General features: G+C 36.8%; 1 long non-coding RNA gene across 1 annotated transcript; it reads right to left on the bottom strand.

Moving 5' to 3' along the window:
- Positions 1-20,410: 20,410 nt before the first annotated feature.
- LOC133706851 (uncharacterized) lies at positions 20,411-21,739 on the bottom strand. The gene is made up of 4 exons (XR_009844750.1): positions 21,650-21,739; positions 21,393-21,522; positions 21,227-21,292; positions 20,411-20,929 (listed from the first exon to the last, which is right to left on the bottom strand). It is a non-coding gene; the product is annotated as an uncharacterized LOC133706851 (long non-coding RNA).
- Positions 21,740-22,644: the final 905 nt, after the last annotated feature.

Genomic DNA, 22,644 nt, shown 5'->3' with positions numbered 1-22,644 from the left:
CCACCAAAATTAATCAAAGGTTAGTTCTCAATCTTGACATGTTCCTGGAATCCCATTGAATTTGCTAAAAGAAGGATTTCAAGGGTTTTGGGTTGGAAGATCGAGTAATAACTATATTATAATATTCAATGAATTTAGTTAAGGAAATTCCTAATCAGATTGTTTTGAATTTACTTTTATATTAAATGATAATTATTATTTTTACTTAATTGTTTTTGGTAAATTATAAAACTACATAGGCAATATAAGGAAATTCCGGAAAAAAAATTAATTGAATGTTATATTTGGGGAGGTAAGAAGAGTATTTGTTTTTTTTTTCTTTTTCATTTTTCTCTCTTTGTCCTTATTTGTCTTTTCATATGATTTGACAAAGTCTATTAATAATTGAAAAAAGTTGGAGGTCCAAATATCAAATTTGGAAGAATATATATATATATATATATATATATATATATATATATATATATATATATATATATATATATATATACAGCCATTCTCAGGTGCGGACGTCCGTACCTAAGCAACCAAAAGATACGGATTTCCATTTTTCCCCCACTTTTCGATCACATATTGACATCTTAACCGTTCAGTTTAGGTCATAATGTATAGATCATCTCTGCAAAATTTCAACTAAATTGGTGATCGTTAAGACATTTAAAACTGCAATTTACAACAATGTTAGAGTTTCTGAGGGGGGGGGGGGGGTGGGAAGGGAGAGGCTTGCTTTCCTCGGGCTGAAGATACTCTTTGCCTAAGTTTTTGAGTCGACCTGACCTGAGAACCGGACCCGACTAGTCCTCAGTTCTCCGGCACTAGTCGGAGAAGGACGACCTTCACCTCCTCTTTCAATGCTTGGCCCTCTCTAGCTCAAGTTCGTAACCTGTAGAGAGAAATGAGGCCTAGAAGCCAGCAAAATCGCACATCGTCAACCCAGTTCGATCTTCGAGCGATATCTGGCCATTTCATGCGACACTAACACTTGGGTCTTGAAGCCCATGTCATGCTCGTTCCAACCACATAAGTCTTAGTCGTCGATTTAAGCCGAGGAGGGAGAATCAAAGCATGAAGGTAATTTTTGACTTATACGTATAAAATTGGACCTTAGTTACAGAAGTTAATAAGATTATTGTGATAAAGGTATTGGTATAGGTTTCGCCCCTTGATGTGAGGTTGGAGTGTCAGCGCGTGGGTCCCACTCACGACCACTTTTTGTGACGAATGGGGGCGCATGAGGCCATCTCATGCCGTATAATTTAGCTTTTGAGGTAGAGCTTAATTTGAGGAAGCTATAGATATAATTTGTTTAACAAGTTTTGACTGTTTGATGTCGATAAAATTTTTCTAGATTTTCGATAATTTCAGGCTTTGATTTGTGACGATCCAACGTGAAAATATATAGCTTAGGAAATCCTTTAAGTTTGAGCCGATTCCAATGTGAATTCGGGATTTTTGACAAATGTTAAATAGGATGTTTCAAGGTTTCGTTTTAAATTCGAATATTATTATTTTCGATGGGAATGTCGGAATGAGTGTTAATTATGATTTGTGACCTCTTTGAATGTGATTTTGTACTTAATTCACAAACTTCTATAAATATTCAGATAATTTTAGTTGTGATTTATTGATTATCGATGAATTTGTTGAATTTGAGCCTGAGTTTGATTTTGGGATAAATGGTCTAGATTGAATATTCGTTATGATTTTCAGATTTTGGTAGGATACTAAGAGAGAGGGGATGGACCAGTGGTCTCAACTTGTGACACCAGAAGAGAGGAGATGGACTGGTAGTCATAGCTGGAGATGAGGCACCAGAAGCGAGGGGATGGACTAGTGGCCGACGTTATGGTTGTGGCACCAGGAGAGAGAAAACAGACTGGTGGCCGATATGATTATTGGTATGAGATATGTATGTTGTTATTTGAGATATTTATGATTGATGATTTTGTGTGTGTGTGTGTGTGATTCAGATCTGAAGGGCTGTTACCCATTTCGATAATGATCAGCTAGCTACTTCACTATGTCTCTCTCTTCCTAGCAAGAGGAAGACACCGGGGTTTCAAAATTTGGACTGGTAGTCATAGCTGGAGATGAGGCACCATAAACGAGGGGATGGACTAGTGGTCGACGTTGTGGTTGTGGCACCAGGAGAGAGGGAACAGATTGATGGTCGATATGATTATTGATATGAGATATGTATGTTGTGATTTAAGATATTTACGATTGATGATTTTGTGTTGTGAGGTGTGTGTGTGTGTGTGACTGAGATCTGAAGGGTTGTCACCCATTTCGATAATGATCAACTAGCTACTTCACTTTGTCTCTCTCTCTTTTTAACAAGAGGAAGACACTGAGGTCTCAAAATCTTCATATTATACCCTAAATAGCTTCACCAATGAACAGTTGTCGGTAACCCAATTACTTAGATCCGATTTGTCTTTTTTTTTTTTTTTAGGTTCTTTCCAATGGGTAAAGCTATAGTATGTTAACATTTCTCATACATCAACTATTTTTATCACTTTAAGGACTCATGTTACCACTTTGAGGACTAATATTACTATTTTGAGGACTCATATGGTAAACTAAGAAAATTTACCACTTTAAGGACTCATGTTACCACTTTGAGGACTAATATTACTATTTTGAGGACTAATATTACTATTTTGAGGACTCATGTGGTAACTAAGAAAATTTATCACTTTAAGGACTCATGTTACCACTTTGAGGACTAATATTACTATTTTGAGGACTCAAATTACCACTTTTAAGGCAATTGTATGCATGTCATACGTTAACATTTTGTAGAATTTTCCCTTTCCAGTCAGTCTAATTTTTTTCGATAAGTACAAATTTTTTTGCTATGAAAAGACATTTGTGTCTTTCTTCCATATTCTGAGGATTGATGGCTACTTAGTCTTTTTCTTCTCACTGACATGCGCTGAACCAGTGCTCTGGGTCACCAACTCTCTAGATCCTTTGTGTATTAGTATCAGAGTCGACCTATGTAAAGGCTATTTCGATTTAATAAAAACCAAATCATCATTTTATTTCTGAGCTTAAGAGTTTGATTGCTTTGCAGTCTTTCCTTATAATATTTCGTCAATTATGATTTTCGAGTGAGTTTTTGCCATATGCAGAAGCTGACATGCACACTAACTTGAGAATGAGGTATGCAATGAGATTGATGATTTTGATTTTGCATATATGTTCTCAGACGACAACAACAACAACAAAAAAATCTATATGCTCTTGTTAGTGATTATTTGGGGACTTTATGAACACTTATTCTCTGTCCAACCTCTGATGAAGTTGGTTCACTTTACCCTAATACTCTTATATGCATTTATCATCATCTCATGTGCTTATTTTGTCTGTGTGCTATTTTATTTATGTCAAGCATATATTGAGGGAGAGTACACACTATGCTTATTGAATTATTCATTGTGTACCTCCAGTCCATTTTTTTATTTTCATTGTCATATACAGTCTTCAGTTTGACTTATGGAATTGTTCGAGTCCTCAAGAGCTCAGGAAAATTCTAGTGTATGTTGATGTATGCCATACATCAACTTTTTTGAATATTTTAGACCATTAGATATAAATGAAATGTGAATATATCTAACGGTCCAGAATATTTAATAATGGTAACCTGCTTAGCCGTTAACTTGTATAACTTTTTTTTTTATAAGTGGATAACTTGTTGACCTGTTCACCAACTAATTTAATTTAATATATATTTATTAAAAAGTTGATGTGTGACAAACATCAACACATCTTAGACTTACCCCAAGAGTTCAAATCATTTGCTTCTAAGTATTTGTGTCCAACAGAGGATCTAAACTAAAGGCTGATAAACTCTCTCTCTCTCTTTCTCTCTCTCTCTCTCTCTCTCTCCCTCCCTCCCTCCCTCCCTTCCTTTTTGTTTTAGTAAATGTAAATGCGTTCTAATCATTTTTATTTACTTCTGAAACTAATGGACATTTTGCAATTGTTTATAGTGCTATGCAGAGAGTGGTTTGCTATCTTACATATTTTTGAGGAAAAGGAAGACATTTATATTGTTTTCGAATTGTTGAGAACAAAAGGGCTGCTAAGTTGGTTTTTGTCATCTCTAGGTGAGAGGTTCTTCATACTTATCATGTCTAAATAAATTATGATAACTAGTATTATTGCAATATATAAACACACACACACACACACACACACACACACACACATGTCTTATTCTTGTTATGCACATGAACCCTAAATGCATATATTCCCGATGTGCTTATAGGTTAGCATAGATGGTGTCCAAATGAAATTTACTATATATGATTGATCTGTGGCATGGTGAAATAAAAAATAACATGTGCATGTGTGTATATAATTGTTGTTTTTAGTAATCTAATAACTTCATAAAGAACGAAAACAAAAAAGTATTGTAATTGTAATTTATGATAAAATACTTAACATTATTTTAGACTTTTTTAGAATAGATAGAAGTTGGATGTTCTTATGAGATAGGTTTCACCACTCTAATTTCGCCAACGGTCTAAAAACATTTTTGAATGCTGGAAAAAAAAATCTAGATCATGAAAATAAGACATGTTGCCCCTATTCTAGACATCAAAATGCATTTTCGTGTATTACTTTACACGAGATACGTAGGCATATGTTGGTATATGGGTTTCCAAGACATTATACTACAAGGACTGAGCATAGGAAAGATGATAGTAATGTGGCAACCAACCAAATGAATGAGGAAATTGAAACTGATAGTGATGATGATGATGATGACAATGGTTTGGCGTTCGACATGTTAAATGGTGTTCAAGAGCCTACACATATAAAGATGGACGATGGGGAGGCAAGTAATGACAACAGTACTCTTGCATTGTCTTTTATTTTAAAGTTAATGCATGTTAAGATACTTGGTTGTTAAAGCAATAAAAGTTTTAATATTTTGCTCAAAATGTTAAAACGCTCGCATCTATACCAGCATTGCATTATGAAGCTAAAAAGATGTAGCAAGAATTGGGTATGTGGTATGAATCTATACATGCATGCAATAATGATTGTGCATTATTTTGAAAAGAAGATAAAAAACTTGATAAATGTCTCGAGTGTAATGAGCAGAGATACAAGTCTAACGATGGAACACGCATGAAAATTCCACAAAAAGTATTACACTATTTTCTATTGAAGCCGAGACTGAAGTAGTTATTTATGTTGAGACATACGGCGGCTGATATGAAATGGCATAAAAGAACAAGACAAAATGAATAGGGTTTTCTTCGGCATCCAGCTGATTCTGAAGAGTGAAAAAAGTTTGATGACTCTTGATTTTATTGCAGACTCTCAGAATGTTAGGTTTGGATTTTCTACAGATAGTTATAATCCATTTGGAAACATGAGCACTAGTTATAGTATGTGACCAGTTATGCTAGTGTCATACAATTTGCCACCTTAGAAATGTATGAAATAAGTGTTTTCTATGATGTCATTACTTATACCTGGTCCTCGAGCAACTTGAAACTTTTTATGTTTCCATTGTTTTGGTCGGGAGAAACTTTACTTTGCAGACATGTGTATTGTGGATTATAAATGACTTTTCTACTTATGGATATTCATCTATGGTGAAGCACAAAAGGGTACAAAGCTTGTCCTGTCTACGACGGAGATATAGCTTCAAAAGGGTTGAGAGAAAAGATATGTTTCATGGATCATCGGCTATTTTTGTCTCTTGATCATGAGTGGAGAATGAGTAAAATTTTTAATGGTTTAGTTGAATATCGTCTTCCTCCCATATTTTTTGTTTATGCAAATCACATAGTAATACAATCAATTGCATTTATAAAGCTAAACCCAGTAAAGATCCTGACGATCCAGATCTAAAGCGATAACGTGGGACTCATTAGCTGAGTTATAGTACTGGTCAAAGCTTAGGTTGAAACATATATAGTACTGATGTGATGGATGTTGAAAAGAATATATGTGATAGTGAAATTGCAACTTTATTGAATATTGATGGGAAAAAAAAAAGACAAAAAAAGAAGAAAGAAGACTTGTCTAGACTTAGCAGATATGTAGATAAGAAGAGGATTACATCTCAGACGTCAAGGAAATAAATTAAAAAGCCCCCATGCCAGGTATGTGCTAAAATTGAAATATTGTATACTTTTTTTTTGTAAGTTTCTCAAATTCGTCAAATATCTTGATGGGTATGCTGCCAATATTTGTAGAAATGTGAACATTACCAATGGGAATGTACATGGATTAAAAAGTCATGATTGTCATTTGTTCGTATTTGGATAAGGATGTCTGTACTGCACTTGTTGAGCTATTTATTTTCTTCCAATAATTATGTGTGAAGACTTTAAAAGTACCAGATTTGGAAAGAATTGAGAAAGAGATTGTTCTAATATCGTGCAAACTTAAGAGAATTTTTCCACCGGCCTTTTTTGATGTAAGGGTTCACTTGGTAGTCTATTTACCTCGTGAAGGTAGATAGACTACCAAATAAAGCTCGACCTTAAAGTCCTATTGCAGAAGCATATATTGTTAATGATGCAGTTACATTCTATTCTATGTATTTTCGTGAGATTGAAACCCATTTGAATCAAGCAGAATGGAATGTTGATGTAGAACATAACCAAGTAGATGGTGATTTATCAGTGTTCTCTAAAAAATTTGGTTCATGTAGTAGAAAAAAAAAAGGGTTAAATACTGTTTACTCCCTGAACTTTCAGGGAAAAAACAGTTCAGTCCCTCCCTTTTTAATTTGACACGTTTACTCCCTCATCTCTCAATTTTGGACCAATAGGTCCACTCCGTTAACTTGCTCGTTAAATTGTCGTTAAGTGGCTGACATGGCATCTCTTTCGCAAAAAATGTCTATTATACCCTCTCATACCCTTTTTTTTTTTTGTGGTGTTGTTTACCTCTTCTTCTTCTTCCAGCTCTCTCTCTCCATCTTTCTGTTTCCCAATCTTCCTCAGAAAATTAGATCGCCCAATCTTCCAGCTCTCTTTTCAACAGTAACGCTTTTGATTTCCACTTCTGCAGACCAATTTCTCCTCCACTAGTATTGCAGGCTCTTCGAGAAAAACCAAAGCAGGGAGAGTAGTATGTGTCCGACAAAGCAGAAGCTCTAGTAAATTTTAACTAATCAAGTACCATTAGCTTTTCTAATCATATAAGTTTGTATTAGCTTTTATGCAAAACAGCAAAGATTCCATTACCTTAAAAGTTGAAAACTTCAAATTGATCATTATCCTTGCCGGAAAAAAAATTGATCATTATCGATGACGCAGTCGGATTGATAACTAGGTTTACCAGCAATAAACCTAACAAAAGGATTCTGGAGTCCACCAGAGATAAAAGAGAAATTCTCTATTTTATTGATTAAAAGTTGAAAGATAGGTTCTGCAGCCGCCTGCGGCTGCATAAATAAGATAAAAGTAACCCTAGGGCGACTAACAATGAAACCCTAAAGCCCATGGGTAAAAACGAAAACAACCCAAAAATAACTAGGAAAACCAAAACGCCGAAAAATAGAAAAATGCAGTTTTGAGGCCCTAAACGATCCCGAAAGCCCGAAAAATGCTACAGCTCATGGCTCTTGCTCGTGGTGCGATTCCCTTTCCGGAAAGGTAAGGTGCGTCCCAATCGGACTCCGAGCTGTTTCGTGTCTACTAGTCACTTTTCGTTTTCCTCCTTTAGCACGATCAATGAATCAAGAATTCAAAACCAAAGGTGGGTTCTTTTCTGAAAAATCTAACAAACGCGTATAAATGTGATTCAAACCATTCTAGTCGGAGACAAAATATATATACAAGCTCCACGTATATGTAAAAATTCAGTTTATTATCAAAATTCTCAGTAACAAATTGAAGAACACAAAAACAATGAAAATGGAAAAAGAATGAGCAGACCAACCTGTGTTAATGTCTCCTCCGCCATGTCTCCAATTCAATTCAGAACAAGGATCAATAACCCCTGGAACGAATCTCGACCACCCTCATCTTCTTCGATCAAACGATCAAATTAAGCAGCTTTCTCAATCTTTCACTCTAAATCGATCAGAGCTTTTGTGAGACTCAAAGAAACAGAGGAGGAGGATGAGGTTTGATCTAGGATGATTCAATATGTCTCTCTTTGTCTTTGTCCTTCTCTCTCTCTCTCTCTCTCACTCACGGACTCTCAGAATATTACACGCCAACCAACTTCTTATATATAAAAGGGTTTTTTACTTCAACAGTGTCTGAACTCTTCGAGGACTTTTAAAATGATACCTGAACTTTCAAAGTGATCAATGTGATACCTGGACTCATTTTTTCGTATCAACGTGGTACCTGTGGTCGATTTCCGTCACAGCTCCGTTAGTTTGAAGGATAAAATTGTCATTTGACTCTAACTTATTATTAAAAATAAAACAAAAAAGATTTAAAAATTCTTTCTCAGATTTGTCGTCGACCAAAAAAAAAACAAATGCAGACTTTCCTTCTCCTCGACTACACCAAGAAAACGACGACGAAACCTCTCAGCCCCACCTCCTCCATCACCGCCAACACCCAAACCCTCAGCCCCACCTCCTCCATCACCGCCATCCAAACTCTAAGCCCCACCTCCTCCATCACCGCTAACACCCAAACCCTCAGCCCCACCTCCTCCATCACCGCCAACACCCAAACCCTCAGCCCCACCTCCTCCATCACCGCGAACTAGCTTTCCGATTTCTGGAAGTGATCAAACCCCGCATCCTGATCCAGATCTAGCTTTCCGATTTCTGGAAAAGCTCAAAGCCGGAGAGTCGTCCGAATTCAAAGATTGGGAATCAGAAATTGGGGAATTTTGGATCGAGTGTGATTTTGATTTCGAATTTGATCGAATCAGTCGAAATCGTTCAAGATGGATTCCGAGTTCTGGACTTCCCTCCTCGCCGTTGCGAAACCTCAGTTCACGTTGCAGCACCATCACCAGAGCTCCGATGTCGGCTGAGCATGGATGATTTTGAGGTGGAAGACGAGGTCCGACCTGAATTCTCGTGCCCGTATTGCTACAAGGACTTTGACATCGCGTCGTTGTTGTGTTCGTACCTCGAGGACAAGAACCCACCCAATCTAGTCACCATACGTGATTATAGAGTCTAGAGTGAGAGAGATTGCATTTGAAGAAGACGAGAGGCGGAGACGGTGGAGGAAGATGACGAGCCGGGTGGAGCTGGTAGAAAAAAATGATTAAAAAAAAAATGTAAATACCTATTTTTAATAAAAACTAGATAAAATGTCGGATATACCCCTATATTTAGGGCAAATCAGTCTTTTTATAATCATTTAGTGCCTCACGTGCGTCACACGTGCTAGGACTAACGGAGCTGTGACGGAAATCGACCACAGGTACCACGTTGATACGAAAAAATGAGTCCAGGTATCACATTGATCACTTTGAAAGTTCAGGTATCATTTTAAAAGTCCTCGAAGAGTTCAGACACTGTTGAAGTAAAAAACCCTATATAAAATAGTTAAGGAATGCTAATCTACACACATGTATATACTTGCTACAAGTCATGGACTGCAAATGGACATTGTTTAATCCTTAATCTCTACTTTTGCCACTACCATTAAGCAAAAACAAATCAAATTAAGCATCAGGAGAGTCCACAACCTCCATTACCGACTGGATCTCCGAGACAATCCAAGGCGGATCCTTACCCCACGTCGACCTCCACACCGGAACGAATGGCTGGGCTTGGCGGAGGGCTTGGCGGTTGGCGGTTCCACCCAGTCTGACTCGGCGTATCTGATCTAACTCGACGTATCAGCAATCCGAGGAGGATCGGAGGTGCAAAGTATGGTCAGAAAGGAATCAAGGTAGTGGTTTGTTGCTGGTTTCTTTGTGGATAATGTGGCCAACTACATGTGGGTAGACCTGGGAGGGATCTAGAGGGAGGGAGGTGGAGTTTCTGGAGGATATGGCGGCGGAATTAGCTTCGAATTGAAATCGAAGCTCTGAGTTTGGCATATCATATAACAAAGCTCTTAAAAAAAGAGCTGTTCAAACATAAAAATACGCAGTTTTGAAAAAGTCCTCATAAGATCTAATATAATATGTACAAGGCATGATGTTTATCCACAGAAGTACAAAACTTCTAAAGAAAAAGGATTGATGAGTTGGTTATAAAATTAATAACCCAGGCATGGATAAAACTCTTCTTGCATGCATGTTGTCCACGTCATATTCAAACCTGGAGTCAACATTCAAAATTTCAAAAGGGGTTGATATCTAGATCTTGATCAGCCCACCTCTTGGAATTAATATTCAAATTCAAATATATGCAAGGTGAGAAGTATGGTGGCTTAGAACTCATCCACGTTGCAAAGATAAGGAGATAGGAAGCTATCTAGCGCGCTAAACTTCGAGATAGACGGTTGCTCAAGATTGGAGATTTAAAATTTGAACAATTTAAAATTCAAAGTTGAAGATATAGCTTATCCCAGCTGATCTTGAGTGCCTATATATAGAGTGCCTTCAAATACAACGAAAGGGGGGCAGCAGAAGCAACAAAAGGAGAAAGAAAAAAAAAACGTAAAGAGCAGAAAAGCTATAGAGCAGCTAGCAGAGAGAAACACGCAAGGAGAGAAGGGAAAAGAACACTGAGCAAGGGAGGAGTAGAGAAAGAAAAGGAAGGGAAGTAGAGAAAAATAATTCGAAGCTAAGAAGAGACCACAAGAAGCGCAATGGGTATAATTTCTTCTATACGCTGCAAATTATAATTTTCTGTCACGCCCCGAATTTTGAATAAATAAATTCAAATCCGAAACGCGATAACTTAACAAGCACAAGAAAAACACATAGAAAAATTTTCATTTAAATTAAGCACTAAACAAACTGAACTCACAATGTTAACACCGACTCGTTCTCTAGAGTCAAATATCACATCACCAAGTGTTTACAAATTAAACCGAATAACAATTCAATAAGTAAACGCACCCTCCACACTAACTACACAACGGAAGACTAAAACCAATACACTTCTATGTCCACTCTACGGAAGGTACAACTCAGCTTCGACGACGAACACTCGATATTCTAACCTGCACAATAAACCCTACACCATGAAATAGTGCACCAGGTTGAAACAACAAACCCGGTAAGCTTTTGCAAGCTCGTGTGAGTAAACTCAATTAAAATGACTCATGTCACGTATGCTTATAATTTCTCAACTCGTGAGATAAATTAAAGCAACAACATTTAACTCCACAAAATACAACCAAACATACAATCACACTCGGTAAAAATTAGTAATCCCTGCATGGAAAATTAGTTCAGGAGATGACCTAAAATCACACAATTCAATCATAGCAACTCCTGCATATAGTTCATATAACTTAGTTCAGGAAATTATATTAAAACAAACAATTCAAAAGGCAGTAATCCCTGCATATAACTTAGTTCAAGAGATTACATTAAAACAAACAATTCAAAAGACAGTAATCCCTGCATATAACTTAGTTCAGGAGATTACATTAAAACAAATAATAAAAATCATAGTAATCCCTGCATAGAATTTAGTTCAGGAGATTACCAAGAAAACAAACAATTCAATAATAGAAATAAATAGAAATATTTACTAAAAACATTCATTAATAACGCCAATCACCACACATGTCATCACACAGATCACCACACAGGTCAACAACTCACACTAGAGTCGATGATCACCCATCAACTTCAAATAAATCATCTCACAACAACCCACATCATTTACACAAAATCATCACGCAGATCACCGTACCACACAGGTCATCACACAGATCACCACACATGTCATCACATAATATTGTTTCCTCATCTGTAACAGCCTCAAACAATAATGAAATCATTTTCCAAATATTGTTTCTCAACTCAAACCATCACCAAAACCATACCTATTTCTTTCAAAACTCAAAGCCAACAAAACCATCTTTTATTTCCAAAACCATATATTTTCCTCAACATCACATTGCATAACAATAGTAAGCTACACACTCAATTCCACCAAGATATATATATTTCACTTAAATATATATATATATATACACACACACACACACACACACACGTAGTCATCCACTCAGAGATGACACTAATACCAACTATAGTTTTATAAATTATACTTCTCGAAAATCATTTTATATCAAAACATTGTTTTAACTTACCCATGAACCGTTGTCGATCAAGTTCATATATTTTAAAACAAATAATTTGTTTCCAAAATGATTTAACAATTAAACAAGTAATTCCGAGTAATAAATAAATCTGTTCGTAAATGAACCACGTGAGATTTACTTACCTCCAAATCCTGCTGCGTCTTCACACAAACCAAGACAAGCACAAAATCATCCATACTCCTCTCACACAATTCCGTCAATCACCTAATCACATCAAGGTCACATTCAATACAACACAAATCACACAATTCACAAAACACAATTATACGACGATCCAACAGTCGGATCGTCATCCGAGACCATCCAACAACCTCGGAACAGTTCTACGATCGATAAAACAAAACTACAAGTAGATCGAACGGCCGAATCCTCACATACCAAAAACCGATCGAATCAAAAATGCTAAAACCCTAACATGCTCAAACGATCTCCAAAAATTACAAACCACATATCGAAATGCTCGTATCGACGAGTAGGTCGAAATCAGGAACAGAAACTGTCCCTGGGGTGACCGGAAGCCGCCGGAAAACACCACCACAATGGCGACGCCGCCGCCCACCCAAAGTCAAAATTTGACAAAACTTCCAACACAAAAGATCTTCATCTCAACTCCAATTACAACTTTCATAACTAGCACAAAGTCTGAATCGAAGCCATATGGCCGGAATTTACCTCACAATCTTTGAAACTCGATGAACCCTAGAATCCCAATCTTCAAAATTCGACCTCCACACTTTGAATCGTTGCAAGCCATCTTGGGAGAAAGCATCTACATCCTCTGGGCTCCAAAAGCCCTCAAGAAACACCGGCTGAGGTGGCCGGAATCGTGAGCTCCGATCTGGGCGATTTGCAGCGCCGCCGCCTGTCTTTCCGGCCTTGTAGTGCTGTCCACAGCTCGACCCAGGCTGCAATCCTTACACAGACATCTAGAGGAGGATGAGGCGAGCAAAAACCCCTCAAGAATCTCATCAATGGTGGCCGAACGATGAAGAAATCGACCGGCGAAGGGAGAGGGCGAAACCGGGGTCGGGAGAGAGGAGAGAGAAAAGTTTCCGAAAATGGAAACTCTGATATTTTTTCGGAATTTTTCCTATTTAACCAAAATGGAAACTTTTTCCAATGGCCATAACTTCTTCATACGAACTCCGATTTCAACGTTCCACATGTCCCCGAACTCGTATCGACGCGCTCTATGACTTTCGTGAAGGAAGTTCTCACAGAATCTAAACATATAAAAAGTCAACCCTTGAATCAGACATTTCGAGCGAATAGTTGATCGAAATAATTTCCGCTCCACCCTCGAACCACGAAATCCCACTAACAAATACTTTATTAATTCCAAGAAATTATTAATGAATTTCCAGGGTCTTACATTTTCACACAAGTATTCTCTTTGTTTTGTATTATATGGTTGCAGAAAGTAACATAGGTGATCATGTAAGACTATGGTCTATCCTCTCTCTAAGAGTCTCTCGTTGCTCTCATCCTCACAAATCTCACCAACGGCTTCCGGGCAAGACACAAAGTCAACATCAATCCCTCATTCACAGCCGCGGTGTCACTCCATGGCCGCTTGTTTTTTATGCCCATATCGTGGTGCGTCCTGCATATGGGTGGCAAAAATAAGCTTGTCAAGTGAAAGCCTGGTGGCTGCCATCTCACACCAAGTACGGTTCTGCGAAGTTCCCGAGTTCACCACACTTGTTTTTTATGCCTGTATCGTGGTGAGTCCTGCATATGGGTGGCAAAAATAAGTATGCCAGGTGAACGCCTGGGGGTTACCAGTTCACACCGAGTATGGTTCTGCAAATTTCCCGAGTTCACAACAGTAGGGAAGCTGCTCTAGAAGGATCCTCGTGTAGTGTTTCGACGCCAAGTTGTTGCTCCCACCTGCATCAAAGGAGTCACCAGAGTCATAACAAAGTGGCTCAAAAGTTAGACTGCACCATCCACAAAAATGGAGGAAAGATATGAATTGTCCAGCTTGTACAGAGGATTGAACATGTCTATTCAATCCTAGCAAAATACATGTCAAAGCCTCAAAATTGTGGGACTACCTCTGTGAAGCAATGACTCGCATAGCATCTGCAAAAAGCAAGTCAGAATGGTGTTCGCTTCATGATGTTCTCTATACACCGAGACAATATAACAACAAAGAAATAAACAGCAATGGGAAAGCAAGAAGACCAACCATGAATCTTTCTTGGCTTTTCTACTCTTTGTTCAAACGGTGGGGATGAGCATAATCAATTTAATGGCAGCAAGTCACTCGTTGAGAAGCCATACAGCGTCATCATCCACTTGCACTCCAAAAACAAAAACTACAACACATGCATTACTTTAATTAAAGAAGCTAGAGTGGCCTATTGCTTTAATGCTCAAGTGGTTGAATCTCTCGAAGACTCTTGAAGTCATGGTGCGGCAAAGCAAATCAATCAAATGGGTGAACAAATTGGCTATTTAATTACCAATACTCTGTTGGTTTCATTAACCAAGTCAAGCTACTGTAGTCACCAAAATAGGAGGCGAAAAATAAAAAAGAGTGAAGGTGTCTCCTTTTGAGCCAAGTTAAACTGATAAGGTGTTACAAGGCAAATAAGCATCAGTTATCAAATAATTTGAAAAAGCTCAAGTCAAAACTTTGTGACTAATTGGCATTCACAAATTTGGAAGCAAACCCGGCTCGTCAATTAAGAGAAGCTGGCCCATTTCGAGTTAAGTTCGGGCTCCAATTCAAATTATCATCTCGATGGTGTCCAAATCAAATACCCATCGCAAGTTTCGGAGCCGACGATGCCAAGCAGTTCATCAAAACTAGGATGTCCACCAAAATGTTCAACTGACAGATCCACCAAAAATGTCTGTTAGTTACTCGGTACAAAACCGAAAATTCACAATTTTTAATGAACTACAATGGTTTGATCCTTTCAAAGGGTATGTAGGCAGTCTAGCGACCCACTAGATGCAACCGCAACTCCAAACAGAATCCCTGACTCTACCAGTCAAATTCGGCCAATCCCAAATGAATCACTGACTCCAGTCAAATTCTCCCAGCACCAGAAAATCAAATCATTCCCAACTCCAGTCAAATTCTCCCAGCACCAGAAAATCAAATCATTCCCAACTCACACAAAATTCAAAGGCTCTATACCTTTCAAATCTGCCAAACACAAATCCAAAATAAATGGGTCATCTACCCATTTAAATCTTAAATGTCGAAACTACATGTGGTTTGATCCCTTCAAAGGGTATGTAGGCAGTCTAGTGATACGCTAAAAGCAAGCGCATAATTTAACCCTGAAATATCGTTAGTAGTATAAGAAAATAGGGATCGTTCTATTCCGGGGATTGAGGGTACACCTGTCATTGTCAAACAATTAAACAATTAAAATTAAAACAAAGTATAACATTCACAAAGATATTCACAACTATAAACATTTTACACGAAAAGGGGGGATTTTGTTTTTGGTTTTTCGAAAATAAAACTAAGTTAACAAAACAATTAAAATGCAAAAACATAAAAATACAAATGGGATGAGAGAACAAAGATCAAAAACCGAAACATATGATTAAAATCGATTCAAACCCTAATATTGTTCATCTAAGTCATGAGAAAGGAGTTGATCATGTGAAACATTCGAAAGCAAATGAATTCCCATTTTTTACTTTTCAATGCTAATTAATCTAAGCGAAAGCACCTAGATTAATCCTATCAAACATGCAATCAAACCCTAGAAAGCTAGTCAATCATGTCATGTTTAATGCATTACACATAAAGAAAGGCTATCAACTCAAGTGTACAACTTAGTATGGAAAAGTCCACCTAATTGCAATCCTCGTTAATTAAATTCGATCTTTGCTCAAAACCTTTACTACTTTGATTCAAGTTTACACAAAGCGAAAAGTCGATTTCATGTTCTTAAACCTAGCACCAATTATATCGAAACCCTAAGTGTTTGCAACCACATAAGATTAAAATACAAAAGTTATCTATAACGCAAATTTAATTAAACAAACCCACATAAGCAACTCTCGAAGAACAATAATATGAATCTGAAAATTTCATTCAATCATATAAAATTCCAAAATTTAATAATCATTCAAACACATATGTCAACTAGAACAAAACCAACGAAATCAAAGCAAAGGTTACAAAGTAGAGTTTGAATTACACCGTGGATGGAAGATGATAATGGGTGAATAATGATGAATCCTTTGAACTCGAAAGCAATCTTCAAAGATGGATGGTGGAGGAATATGTCACGGCTCCTTCTTCTCTTCCTTAGCCTTGCTTGCACTTCGTGGCTTGCTCTAGAGGATGGAGAGAAAATGAGAGAAGCTCACGACATCAATATAATTTTTCTGAATTTTTCTAAGGGATGTGGAACCCTTTTCAACGTCAAAGAGGTGGGTATATATAGGAGCACGGCTAGGGTTCACAAAGCAATCAGAAATTTCCACATAGCTTCCACCAATGAGAATTCGCCAAGTAAGCTTTGTGATGTAGTCCAACCAATCATAGAATGCCAAGTAATCTGTGTGATGTGTTCCAACCAATCAAAATTCTCTAAAATACCTCCCTAATATTTAATTGCCGAATTTCCTTGGAATTATTCTGATTTTCTTCATGAATTTCGGCTAATATTCCTTTAGGGAATTTAGGGATGCACCTAGACACGTTTTCAGCTTTTCTTGGTCTCCACCTTTTTCTCTTTCCTTTTATTTCTCCCTTGAATCTCTCTTGGCGTCATCTCCTTGATTATTTCTGATTTTCACGTTGGCAATAACACCAAATTATTCCTCCAACAATATTTCCTTCCCATAAAAGTCTCCCAAGAAAATCTCTCCTTGAAATCCTCAATCAATCATCTTTAATTCCCATGTTGTCACCTTGTTTTTCTCCTTAAGTATTACACGGCAAATTTAATCTCTAAGGAAAATATATTTTCCTTTTTAAAAACTCTTCCTTGATTTCCTCTTGCTTTGGACGGAAAAACTCTTAAGTCTCCACATTTTTCTCTTGACGTCACAAAACCCTAGTTTACATGGGCTTTATCCACTTTTGCCGAAAGTCCATCTTGCTTGATAATTCTTGGGCCTTCTTGCGTCCTCTTCAAGCCTTGATGTCTCCAACGTCATGTCCATCATAATTTCGATCACACATCTCAATGGGCTTCAGAGTTTTGCTTCACACAGTTTCCTCTTTCGAACAGGATTTCCTGGTTGGACCAGGAAATCTTCGTTTCTTCATTTCTGCTCAATTTTGTGGTCCTTTGCATCTCATTTTTGCTCCCCTTGGTGTTCGCAAGCTCCTCTTTCCATCTATGAGTTCATTTCCACTTTTTAGCTCCGAGGTCCTGAAAATAGAAACTAGTAAGAAAAATAGAAACTTTCCTAAAATGAAAAATGGCAACTTTCCTAAACTGAAAATGGGAAACTTTCTAAAAATGAAAGATAGAAACTACCGAAAATGGAAACTTACTAAAAATGATAAATAGAAACTACAAAAATAGAAACTTTGTACAAATAGGAACTTTCCCAATCAAAGAATGGAAACTTTCCTAAACAGGGTTTTAATAAGGAAATAACGCAAGAAATGTAGAAAAAGCAAGTAAAACGTCGCATTAAAATGCTCCTATCATCTAGCGACCCACTAGATGCAACCGCAACTCCAAACAGAATCCCTGACTCCACCAGTCAAATTCGGCCAGTCCCAAATGAATCACTGACTCCAGTCAAATTCTCCCAGCACCAGAAAATCAAATAATTCCCAAATCACAAAAAATTCAAAGCCTCTAAACCTTCCAAATCTCCCAAACACAAATCCAAAATAAATGGGTCATCTACCCATTTAAATCTTAAATGTTGAAACTACATGTGGTTTGATCCCGCAAAGGGTATGTAGGCAATCTAGAACCAAATCTATCTAGATGCAACCGCGTCCTAATCACAAAATCGAATCTCTGGTTCACTTCAACCAAAGTCGTCACAAACACTATTCTCATTCCAAAATCAAAGCCCTCCAATGAGTCATTCACTCATTGGAACTCTTGAACTTCGAGTGGCTTGATCCCTCTCCAAGGGTACGTAGGCAACCCATTCAAATATCCGGGGTGCAGCCGCAAAAACAAACAAACACACATCCCATCAATTGGTTTCTTCATGAATGGAATCAAAGGGTGTTTCCCTGTAACAAGGGACTGTAATTAAGAGACACATTCTGTCTTGAATGGGTCGAACCCAAAATAATAAAAGCTCTATTGTTTTAATGAATACGAGTGAAATTATGTTGGGTGACATTTTCGCTCACTGTGTGCAGATTTTTACTCAACAGTTGCAGAGGAGATGGGGGGAGGTTTCTGGAGAAGAGAGAGCTGAAAGAAGAAAGAAGAAGAAGAGATAAAAAGGCCAAAAAAAAAATTTAAGGGTATAATGGACTTTTTGACGCGGAAGGATTGTCACGTTAGCAATTTAACGGAGTTTTTGAACGGAGAGTAACGGAATGGACCTATTGGTACAAAAATGAGAGATGAGGGAGTAAACGTGTGAAATTAAAAAGGGAGGGACTGAATTGTTTTTTCCCTAAAAGTTCAGGGAGTAAACAGTATTTAACAAAAAAAAAAATATATTGCTGCATGTTTCCTCAATAAGACTTTCGTCCATTGGAAAGAAAACTTGGCTGCATTGGCTTATTGGAAGGAACATGAGAAAACAAATACATTGAATGAGAAATATAAGGGTTGATGGGTTCATCATCTTTTGTGCATTTTAGGGTATTATTGATATTGTTTGCCAAATTAAGGTGTGAGTATGTGACTCCCTTATATAAGGTAAGTACATACGGCAAAAAGGGAAAGAATCCATTTCATTAACAATTAAACGCGTGTACACAAATAAGTACATAGAGATATTTTCTTTTTACTTTCTATATGTTAAGAATAATGTTTATTCCACCTTGCCTTATGTTGCATATTGTCTAGATTCATTCTATTCAATGTATTAGTTAGCTATTGATCTTTATAGTATTAAATGTAATTTGTATACGTTAAGAATCAATCAAAACTTTCCTTATTTTACCTTGCCTTATTTTGTATATTGTCCATATTCATTGTATTCAATAATTGCATAGGGCAACAGCAGCTTCCCATGAAATCTAACTCAAATTCTAATCACCAAAGATTTCTGAAGCTTAAGCCAAAGCCAAATACCATCAGTTATGCTTAGCCAAGATTCGTTCGTTTAGCTAGGGGGAACCAGATTGATATGTTTTCACTGTTCTTATGCTTGAGGGTGAACCAGTTAATTGGATTTGTTACTACATAGCAATACTTTCCCCATCAAGTGGATATGTAATTCGGATATGATCAAGAGATCACATGTTGTGTTAAATATCATTTATACACTATGTCAAAAAGGCCTTCAGACGACAGAACAGTTATGTCGTCTGAACGAACAAAAATGTGTCGTCTAGTACGATGTCGTCTCTTGGGCGTATCGAACGACAGAAGAGTTCTGTCGTCTGAATTTTCAGACGACATAAAAAATGTGTCGTCTGATGAGTTTTGGATTTTGGGAACATTGTGATCTGTTTCTTTAAAAGCATTCAAACAACGGTTTTGTATTGTCTGATAAACAAAACAATGACAGTATTTTTTGAAATACTATTCTGTGAAGCATATTGCAAGACTTATTTGTGTGGTCTGAATGCCCTTAAATAAGAAATATGAAGACTCATATGTAGTGTCTTCTCTCATACAACAACACTTAAAGGTTGTGCTAATTTACTTTACACGACAATTATATGTGGTCGTAAAGTGTATCAGAGGACAATTAAGTGTCGTTCTATGGTTGATTTGTATGACATTTAAGTGTTGTGTGAAAGATTTTTCAATTATACATATGTGATGTTGGGAAATGGTTTAGACAATAGATTTCTGTTGTGTCAATCTCATTACGACGACAATTTACTGTCGTTTGAGATTATTTAGACGACAAATTTTTGTGGTCTAAATATAACAAGGACCACTAATAGTACGTGTTTTATATTGTCTGTAATCACGTCCAATCACACTTATTTGTTGTTGTTATACACTGTGCAGCTGCAACCACACATTTTGGTGTGCTTTTGTTGTAGCATGCAGTTTGTGATGACACATTTTAGTAGTCCCCTGTACAATTGGTATGCATGCATTCTGGAAATTAAAATTGCCCATTAATGAAAGTATGAAACCATAAAATCCACATTCAAAATCATTCATTGCAATTTCCATTAATCCACTAGTATCTCATGTACACAAACTTAATCATGAACTTCAGTTCAAAATAACTCATATATACTAATCTGGATCTGAAGACAAGTCTAAATGCTTAATGAATGAAAAATTTCTACTAGACACAAGTTAATAAAGGAACTAGCTAGCTATACTGCTGTACTGCTGTACTAGTTTCACAATCTGATCATGAACGGAATCACCCAAATCATAGAAGTGGTCATAGAAAACGGAATGGCCAGTGAGCTTGCAGAGACACAAACCTGCTGACCCATTGCAGAGACACAAATCTTTCTTGACCCCCATATAGACTTATGCTGCATATTACAAGAGCAACTAGTCTTCATTCTCAATGAGGAACAAGATATTGCAGAAAAAAGAACAAAAACCTTTGCTGCAAATCTGGTAGGTGGTCTACTCGTCTGCATTTAACTCATGTGCAGCTTAGTGAGGCATTTAACTCATCTGCAGAAAAGATACAAGCTACGTAAATATAATTAAATATAATAATACCATGACCATTATCAAAATTCAGGCATTGGTCAAACCTATCAATACTCTGATATATGATTTTGCATCATATTAATTTGAAGCTGGTATTGTACAGTTCAGATAAAGCCGAAGTAAGTACATTATATTTATCAACAAAGAGATGACTCAGATGAGTTCATCAAATACAGAACATACTTATCAGAAAAATCAGAAAACTCCAAGTGTAATGAATTATGATGATGTTTAAGGAAAACATGCTGAAGTACTTACACATTGAGAAGAGATGAGCTTTTCGATTCAGAGAGAGCGCCATTCAACTTATTGTTTCCAAGAAACCTAATCATGAAGACAGAAATACATGCCTCAATTAGTACTTGAAAGAGTACATTTAGGAGGAAAATAAAACAAGTAAGAGCTTAACAGAGTGGAATTTTACTGAGTTGCAAGAAGAGAAGAAGACCATCACTTTCTTTGATAGATTCCTCGTCAGGAAAGAATATAGGAGAATAAAATCTCTTGGCACTTGGCACAAGACAATAGTCCTGTTGCAGTCCTATATTCGTGGCCTGTAGTGCACACAATCTTGGCAGGTTATAAAGATTACGGCTAAAATACAAGAATAAATAGGTCTATATGAGTATGAAGTAGACTTAATATTTAGTGTGGAATCCAAAAGACCAGTTGGATTCCTACCTTAGTTCTCCCATCATCCACATCTATATACATAGGCGTTGTCTGGAAGGAAAAGTCAGCAAGATCTTCAACCTACAGGTTTAATGGGAAATGTATTAATATATATAAGAAGTAACTCATGTAACATATGGGCAATCCAGTCATGTAAAGAAGAGACAAAAACAGTTTAGAAACTACTGAACTATGGCAGCATATTAAGTTAATAAGTTATGCTAAAACAATGAAAAATAATGTGGAAAGCAAGAGATTGACTAACTGCTATGAGTTTGAGATATAATGCACAAACCTTCTTAGTCTGGGTTGCAGAAAATAAAGTTGTTTGCCTATTCTGCACATTCAATAGAAACTTGATCAGCTAATGCATATAACAAGGTTAAAGTCCAATTGCAATTGCAACAAAAACCATAAAAGAAAAAAAATCATAAAAGTTATTTTGAACTGCTGCACTAGTCCTGCTAGTAGAAAAAAAAAAAACAGAAACATATGGATGCATCATGGTTCATACTTGATGTCACTTCTTAAGTTGAAATACTACCCAAGTACCCAGTTTGCTCAAATTATTTTTCTGTTAAGAATATAACAAAATATATTAAGACGGTTAATGCAAGCTGTATAAACTCTGCAAAGGCAAGATATAAGTACTAAATCAGTTCAGACAAATATTATCTGTCACAGGTTATCATCCAGACAGTACAAAAGCAATGTATGGGATTCAGGAACGCATTAAAACAAATGAAATACATTGAACTTCAAACTACATGAGGGATAGCAATACATGTGTAAATGGCATCAATGAATCCCAAAAAAGGTTTAATCAGTACCTAAAGGGTAATTAATAATCAACCCAAATGTTACAAACGGCATACATATATTATAAACAAAATAAACCCAAATGGTACAAATTGCACACTTGTATTAGAAACAAAATCCCTCAAAATCAGAAACATAACTTTGCTTTATTTTTGCTTCAAACCTATTCAATTGAAACTACTAAG

Source organism: Rosa rugosa, chromosome 4 (assembly GCF_958449725.1).
Source record: "Rosa rugosa chromosome 4, drRosRugo1.1, whole genome shotgun sequence".
Taxonomy (NCBI): Eukaryota; Viridiplantae; Streptophyta; class Magnoliopsida; order Rosales; family Rosaceae; genus Rosa; species Rosa rugosa.
This window is presented reverse-complemented; position numbering and strand designations above follow the sequence as displayed.